At 49.3% G+C, this 8,436-nt stretch overlaps 2 non-coding genes across 2 annotated transcripts; one reads left to right on the top strand and one right to left on the bottom strand.

Moving 5' to 3' along the window:
• TRNAC-GCA (transfer RNA cysteine (anticodon GCA)) lies at positions 1-72 on the bottom strand. The gene has a single exon. It is a non-coding gene; the product is annotated as a tRNA-Cys (tRNA).
• A 2,711-nt stretch (positions 73-2,783) lies between these two features.
• Positions 2,784-2,855, top strand: TRNAC-GCA (transfer RNA cysteine (anticodon GCA)). Its single transcript has one exon. It is a non-coding gene; the product is annotated as a tRNA-Cys (tRNA).
• Positions 2,856-8,436: the final 5,581 nt, after the last annotated feature.

Raw genomic sequence — 8,436 nt, 5'->3', positions numbered from 1 at the left:
AGGGGGCACCCGGATTTGAACCGGGGACCTCTTGATCTGCAGTCAAATGCTCTACCCCTGAGCTATACCCCCTGCTGTGCGCTTGTGGCTAAGTAACGCCTTTCACCTGTACAGCCTTACCTGCCAGTCCCTATAAATTTTGCCACGGATGCTCATTCGTGCCGGGCCTCCGGGAAGTTGCCAAGCCTGTCCCACTACAATTTTATTTCTCTGATGCAAAACAGCCACACGTTCCCTCCCTCAGGGGCTTCTGTTCCCTTTCTGGAAAAGCGCTGGCACCGCCATTTATAGCTGAAGGGTCTTCAGAGTCCCTGGTCTGGTCCCTTCACAGTGGACCCCTGACAACAAGGTTCGAGGTAAGGGGTCTGGCCCAGCGCACCTGAGCACTCCTTGTTGGTAGGATCAGGACCTGACCCCACTCTTCCTGACTGAGGCTTCAGAACCCTGCGCTGCGCTGATGACTCTTCCCTTGCCGCTCTCCCATCAGTCAAAAAGTGAAGCCATCTGAATAGCGTTTTACAGACCTGGGCCGGTCAGGAGAGCAGCACTCAGCTGAGCAGGGCGAACAGGGGCCACCCACTTCCAAGAGCGAGACCAAACCTAGTGGGGACACCAGGATGTGACTGGGTGCTGGACTGCACCCCATGACCATCCTCTGATTTCTGTATTAGGCATCACCTTGGGAGTTGGGGCCAGACTCCTCCCGGATTCACTAGACCCCACCTTGAGAAACACCTCCAGACGCTGGGCCTTTGTTGCACCCCAGCAAGGCCCCGGTTGCTGAGAACTTGGATGAAGACCAAGAAATTTGTGGTTCTCGATTCTGGGTGCGTCAGGCTCACCTGGAGGCCTCGTTAAAGCCAAGAAGCCTGGGCCTCGCCCAGTGGTGAGGAGGAACTGGGTCTTGGGAGCCACCGCTGCGGGCGCCCCGCGGGAGATCGGGGGTCAGCGCGCCCCACACTGCGCGCAGGGGTGCGCCGCGGAGGGCTGGCAGGCCAGACTGACCTTTGCGCTGCTGCTTCTGCAGAAAAGATGTTTCTTGATCCCTGGGCGGGGGGGACTTAGAAGAGGGCGGGCGCTAAATGGACGGGTCCAGCCCCCTGGCCAGGCGCAGGGGCGCGCACGCCGCGCTGCCCCCCACGGGTCGCCCTCGGCACCCTCTGGCCACCCAGATATTTTTCTGATTGCATGTTTTTGTATAACTTAATAACCAACATTTTAATGCCACCACTGCCCCTCGGGGTCACGGGTCTCTGTTTTGTCCCTGTTCCGAGTCCGCCTCGGCCCGCAGGCCCCTCTGGGCACCTCCTGCGGGTCGCGGGCGCGGCCTCTTCTCCGCGCCCTCGCTCCTCTCCTCTCTGGTGCGCGCCGCTCCTGCGTCTTCAGCTCTTCTTCTTGGCTCTGACCATTTTGCAAAAGCCTCCTCGCTTGGCCCCTGGGGTGTTCTGGCTGCTGGAAACGTCAGTGCCGCGATTGCTGGCGGGAGAGGCGCCTCCCGGAGCGCGCACAGGTCAGGGGCTGCGCCCGGCTCGCTCGCGCCACGACGGGTTCTTCTTCTGCGCGGAGAAGAATTGCCTTTCTGGGCATCTGAAAAATCCGTCTCCCCGGGGGCGCTGCGCCCCTTCGGCACCTGAGCGAGGTCCTCCTGCAATGCCTGGGCTGTGCACCCGGGAATGTCTCTTTTACCCTCCTGCTTGGATACTAGTTTCCCTGGGTTCAGAACTCTGGGTTGGAAGTGTTTTTTTTTTTTTTTTAATTCTTAATTTTTTCACCCCCTCTTACATTCTTTTAACTATTTATCTGTCTTCCAGGAATCTGTGACAGTTTACATGACAGTGTTTGGTTTTGGTTTTTACCAGTTTAAGTAGGATTTAGGGAAGAGATGATTTTTCATATTAAAAAATTTTAAAAAACCTGCAGGTAATAGAGTAGTGCATTTGATTTAAATTCAAAACAAGTATTTTTTTTTATAATGGTATAAGATATCAGCAAAAGCAACTTTATTATGTGATCGCTCAGCTCATCAAAGCATCAACAATTTTTAAAATTTCTAAATATCTCCATCTATACAGCTATGTTAGTGCTTAATACTTGAAGTGTACCTCTAGCTACAACTTATTTTTTTAACAACAAAATAGTTTTTTAAAAAAGAACTACATAATTTAGAAACAATGAGAAAATACACATTTTGAACAAGGCTTGCTAATTCTTACCATCCCGAGAATATTTATGCTTTAAAAAGTTGCACACACTTAACAGTACAAATAGTATATTTGGGGATGTGGAGACTTGAGATATGCTTTGAGTATTTTACTTCAAAACAGGAAAATGTAGGGTTTTTTTTTTACTAAAATACAGATCACTGTTTGCTTTCTCTATATTTTCACTTTTTTATATATTTTCACTTTTTATATATGTTTATATATTTATAATATATATTTTCACAGTATATGATGTTTAAAAATAGGAACATTTTCCTGGCTGTAATAAAGCAATCAAAGGTATAAATCCACTGAACAAAGATGCAGATGGATGAGTGATAATTGGCTTCACAAGGAAGGAAGGGGGCGGGTTGGAAGCAGAGTCTGCAGAGGTGTCACCCAACAGGGAGAGAGCGGTTCTGTGGGAGAGGAAGCATGGGCTGGTGGCTCCAGGGCGTCGCTTCGAAGGACTCAATTCTGCAAGTTCTCATCGGTTCCCTGAGAAAAAATTATGATGCATCAAAGGGGACCAGATACTGCAACCCAGTGAAATGAAGCCAGATCAGAACCTCTCCCGGGTGAGGGGGTATAGCTCAGGGGTAGAGCATTTGACTGCAGATCAAGAGGTCCCCGGTTCAAATCCGGGTGCCCCCTACTGGTTTTCTTTCCGCCCACAATCCCAGAAAGTGACCACGGCGTGGCTCCTCCGGCACCAACGGTGAGACTGACCCGTGTGCGGGGCCGACCTCATCACCAGCGGCTCAGCGGAGATTTGGAAAAACTCATCATCCAGAATGTGAGCTTCGGAGCGGCCCCTGAGACGCGCCGGGGGTTTGGTCAGCGCTCTCGCGACCGCCCCTCATTTCGAGTGGGTGCCTGGGGGAGAGGGGGGGCTGTGACAGGTCAGGACCCCCGGGGCCTGTCATGTCCTCGCTTTAGACCCAGCCCAGAGACCCCGCGCGGTAGCTCGAGGAGGGGAGTGGATACTTGAGTTCAAAATGCGCACATCGCCTGCTCTGCCTCCCACCTTTGGGGAAAGACCCTCCTGGACGCGTTTAAAGGATGTTTCACCAAAGCAGGTTTGAGGACCAAACTGGAGACCGCAGGGCGAGGGTGGGGTGCAGACGCCGTGGGAAGGTGCGCGGACCTGGAGCGCGCAGCCCTGAGCACGTGGCCCTGGAGCGCGTGGCCCGGGAGCGCGTGGCCCAGAGCGCACGGCCCTGGAGCGCGTCTCCGCGGTTGCGCAACAGCGAAGCTCGTGGTTGGCCCCCCGGGTTAGCTCGCGACACACCGCTGCTGGGTGAAAAGGTGCTGTGTGGACCCCAGCAATTGCTCACCGTGGCCCATTTGCACACGGGTCACGTGGGTTCCCATTCCGGATCCAGGTGATGGCTACCCGCTGCCACTTAAAAATAATAGTGAAGCTTTAATTTTTTAGGGCCCTTTTACGTTTACCAAAAAATTGAGCAGAAAGCAGAGTTCGTTATCCACCCTCAGCCCCCCTCCCCCAATTTCTCTTCCTACATCGTGGATTAATGTGGCATAGTTGTTAAAATTGGTAAATGAAAAACATTCGATTTAACAATTAAAAAAAAGTTAATAAATGGGTGACAGATCTGAACAGACAGTGCACACGGAGGCGAGCCAGAGGCCAAGAGACCAAGCAAAAATATTCACTCACTTCCAACAAAGGAGGCTCAGGTTAAAAACCACCGGGAAATATCGCGCAGCCACAAGAACAACTCACCTTACAAAGACGCCCCAACAGGAAGAGCTGGAGAGGGTTGGGGCGAGAGCAGCCTATTACCCTGCTGGGGGGGACGCAGGCAAGGGCAGCCCTTGGAGAAAGCTATCTGGATTTCTGTTAAAAACTAAAAAAGGAAATTCGCTGTGACCCACAGCCCCCCTCCTGGGCATCTATGTGAAGAACACGAAACCATCAACTCAAAAAACTAAACACTCTACAGTGTCGATCGCAGCGTAATTTCCAGCAGCTGCCGCTGGCCAACGACCTCAGCGCCCAGGGACAGCGGGCTGGGTCAGGACCGGGTCTAGCCACACCGTGGACACGACTCAGCCACTAGGGGAGAGCTGCCCTTTACAGCAACATGGCGGGAGCTCAAGGGAAGCATGAGTAAACCCAGTCGGAGGGACAAAGACAGACATCACACGTCTACATAGCACATGATTCTGCAAAGCAAAATGTGTGTGAAGACTGACCGCCACTAACAGACACTCCTGAGGTCAAGAAGGAGAGGGAGGGAGAAAGAGTCAAGGCGGCATAGGGATGGGGCGTGCAGGAGAAAATAAATAATAGCTAAAGCAAAAAAACAAAAAAACTGAAAACACATTCACCATCCAGGCAGTGAAATACTGTCATTGTCACTCTGCTGACTCGGCTACTGGCGAGAGACTCAGACTTGAGTGAGGACGAGCAGCAAAAGATTCAGAGTGGCCCACGATCGGCACAGGCGGCACGGCCAGCGGAGAGCCAGAGCTGTCCGCTTCACGGGGATCTTCGACGGAGACGAGGTGATCGAGGCGGCCTTGGAACTGGAACAGGATGGGGACCGCAAGGCCACTGGGGGCCACCCTGGTTCTGGCCCCGCCGCGTGAATCCCACTTGCGTATAATCCCGGGTCTGTCAACATGGGTCCCTGAGGGCCTGGGAAGTTGGAGTGCTTGTCTGTGACTGATTACCTGAGCGAGTCCATCCCCAGACTCAACTTTCTGGGGATGGAGGGAGCTCGGGTAAGCCTGACGGAGAGCTTGTCACGACCATAAATATGTTACGTGAATCTTCCCTTTAGCCTCCCCCCCAAGCACCTCCTACCAGTTACCTGGACGCGCCTTAAGTTTGGCAAACGTGAAAGACACTCACACCTTTCATGGTTATTTTGGTTATAGAATCTGAGTTCATAATCCCTGACCATAATTTCCAAGTAGAGAGAAAGGAGGAACTGTGGGCAGGTGTACTGAAAGGTAGCTTGTCTGCCTCGGGGCCTGGGCGGACTCTGCCCACCAGCCGGCTGACGCGTGGGGCATGCACTCAGTGCTTGTTTGGGAAGGATGGGCTTGGGACATGCCACGGCCTCCATGGTAGCCCTATGGCCCATAGGCTCAGGATATTTACATTAAGAAGGCTGCTCCCCCCTTATCAAATAATAACATACAAATTAATGTCACATTCCTGAGGAAGTCTCAGAAATGGGAGCTAGCGTTGGAGACTAGAATCTTGGAGGGGTGGGCGTCCGAGCACGGGCCGGTCGAGGTCTCCCGTGACCTAGAGATGAAGACAGCTGGGGCTTGGAGAACAGCAGAGGCCCCTATGAGTCATCATGCGGTAATTCCAATTCCAGCTGCCAAATTAAATATTGACTTAATAGGTATTTTTGTCTCACTGACATCAGGAGCAATTTGCTTCTCTGCGGCAGGTACCACGTCCCTCTCTTGCCTTTGAGTACACAGATGCGAGCTTAGTGCCCCAGGCTAGTCCTCAGGGAAGTGGCCACAATGGACCTGTGTGTTGATAGTGAACTGGACCCAGGGAACAGGAAGTAGAAAGTCCTCCAGATGCCAGACAGTGGGAGAAAAGTCACAGCAAATATGAGGGGGAGAACACCTCCCTATTCAATTGTTATGACCAATATTAATCTGATACCAAAACCAGACAAAAATATCAAAAAAAAGAAAAACTATAGATCAATGTCAGTCTTGAACACGAACACAAAACTCAAAACACACTAGTTTATATATACATATACACACATAAATACTTTAACTCTTGGTTTCACAAAAAAAGAGAGAAAATCATATTCTAAAAAAAAGCCAGTTAACTGAATCCAGCAATATATAAGATGAATTATTCACCACAACCAAGTGGGATTTATTCCAGGAATGCGAGCTAGTTTAACATATGAAAATTGATTTACGTAATACATCATAGCAACAGAATGGAAAACAAAATCACATTAGCATCTCAATATATGCAGAAAAAAACATTTTGTAAAACCCAACAGGCTTTCATAATTAAAAAAAAAATACTCAACAAACAAACTAGAAATAGAAGGAGCTTTCCTCGACCTGATTAGAGCATCTGCAAAATCCCGCAGTTAGACATCATGCTTGGTGGTGGAAAAGTGGGTGCCTCCCACTCAGACCAGGAGCAAGGCAAAGACATCCCCTTGTGCCGCTACTATTTGACATTTTACTAGAACTTTTAGGCAAAGCAATAAGCAAGATGGAAAAAAAGAGCTCAGGTGAAACTTTCCCTGTTCACAGATGACACGATCTTGTGCATAGCAGATCCTAAGAAATCCACTAAAAACTATAAGAACAAATAAATGGGCCTGGGAATGTTGCAGACACAAATTCATTACACAAAAATCAGTTCTATGTCTATACACATGCAGTGCACAATCCAAGATAAAAATAAAACAGTTCCACTTACAAAGCATCAAAACAATAAAATATTCAGGGGCAAACTCAACAAAAGGAGTGTAAAATAAGTAACCTAAAAGCCACAAAACACTGCTGAGTGAAGTTGGATTAGATCTAAAGATGTGGAAAAATATCATGTTCATGTATCAGAAGATTCAGAATTATTGAAGTGTTAGTAGTCCCCAAATTGATCCACAGACTCCACTGGATCCCTACTAGAGTCCCAGTGGACTTCTTTGTAGAAATTGACATGCTGATTCTAAAATGTGTGTGGAATTTCAAGGGACCCCAAATAACCAAGACAACTGTAATTCCCAAGATAAACGAAAATGTATATTCACACAAAGACTGATACTTGAAAGTTTACAGCAGCACACTTCATAATAGCCAAAAGGTCAAAACAGCTCAAAAATACATCAGCTGGTGAATGGTACGTCCATACAATGTGGTACGTCCATACAATGGAATACTATTTGAAGTGCTGATATAGGCTACAACATGGGTGACCCTTGAAAGTATTATAATTAAGTGAAAAAAAAGTCAGTGAACAAAGACCACATATTTTATTATCCCTTCATATGAAATGTCCAGTCTAGAGAAATCTATAGAGACAGAAAATAGATTAGTGACTGCTTAGGGTCTCTCAGGGGACAGGAGAGTTATAGCTCAATGCTACGGGTTTTGTTCGTTTCTGAGGAGATGAAAATATTCTAAAGTTGACATTAGTGGTGTTTGCATATATGTGAACCCTTGATACTATTGAATTGTGTGCTCTAAATGGGTGACTTGTATGTGAATTACAGCCACGCACAGCCACGCATCAGTGACCACTGACAGACAATGATGGTGTCAACAGGCTGACCAGTGCCCTGGGTGTGTGTGGCCATGTCACCAGGCTTGGGTCATTACGCTTTATGACATCCACACAATGATGAAATGGCCTCGCCACGCCTGCCTCAGATTGTGTCCCTTCACTCAGCGGCGTGATCGTTTATCTCCGTTGCTGACATTCCCCGACGCCTGCTCTAGTAAGCCGCCACGCCGCCCTCAACCCACACCTCTGTCTGCCAGGGAGGCCCCTGTCATCAGCTGACTGAAATGGAAATAGCTCGAGCCTGGCCTCCCTGACTGGTGGAAAGAACTGAAGTGTCTTTTCTACAGCTCTGCCAGAAGCAGAGAGGAAGGAAGATAAAAGTCTGTGCTGATTCATAGGCGTGAGGGACCTGGAAGGCAGAGCAGCGGTTTGTTTACCTGGAAGGCTGAGTGTCAAGCAATCTTTCAGTCGTGCCCATGAAATACGTGGCCACGCAGACACGTGGGCACAGAGGCTGGCAGGCTTCACGAGCGCTGAGCTCCCCACCCCAGACCAGGTGCCTCGTCTTCCCAGGAGACAGAACCAGGCCCAGTTTCTGCAACAGTGCAGCTGGGCTGGTCCAGCTGGAGGGGATGCAGGAAAAAGACCTTAAAGAAAGGGGGCAAATGTAGGATGGGATCAAAGGGACCGGAAATGCAGCTTATCCTTCAGGGTGAGAAACCTACAGTTTAGAATCCAATTCCCTCCCAGGAGAACAGTGACGTTAATCACCCCCCAAGCCCCCCCATTTTCTCCCATCAGGCTGTCTCTCCCTTGCCCTGCCTGTTGATTCCTGAGCCAGCTGGGAATTTCTAGTTGCGACTTGCTCATTCATCGGTGCCTCCTGTTTGGGCAAGACTTTAGTTACTATCATTTTTTATTTTTATTTTTCAGAACTAAATATATTAGTCTAGGGGTGTTGAGTGAGTAAAGAGAATGGGC

The sequence above is a fragment of the Talpa occidentalis genome, unplaced genomic scaffold (genome assembly GCF_014898055.3).
Source record: "Talpa occidentalis isolate TD23 unplaced genomic scaffold, MPIMG_talOcc4v2.1, whole genome shotgun sequence".
Taxonomy (NCBI): domain Eukaryota; kingdom Metazoa; phylum Chordata; class Mammalia; order Eulipotyphla; family Talpidae; genus Talpa; species Talpa occidentalis.
Note: the sequence above shows the minus strand (reverse complement) of the source record. Positions and strands in the feature narration are given on the sequence as shown.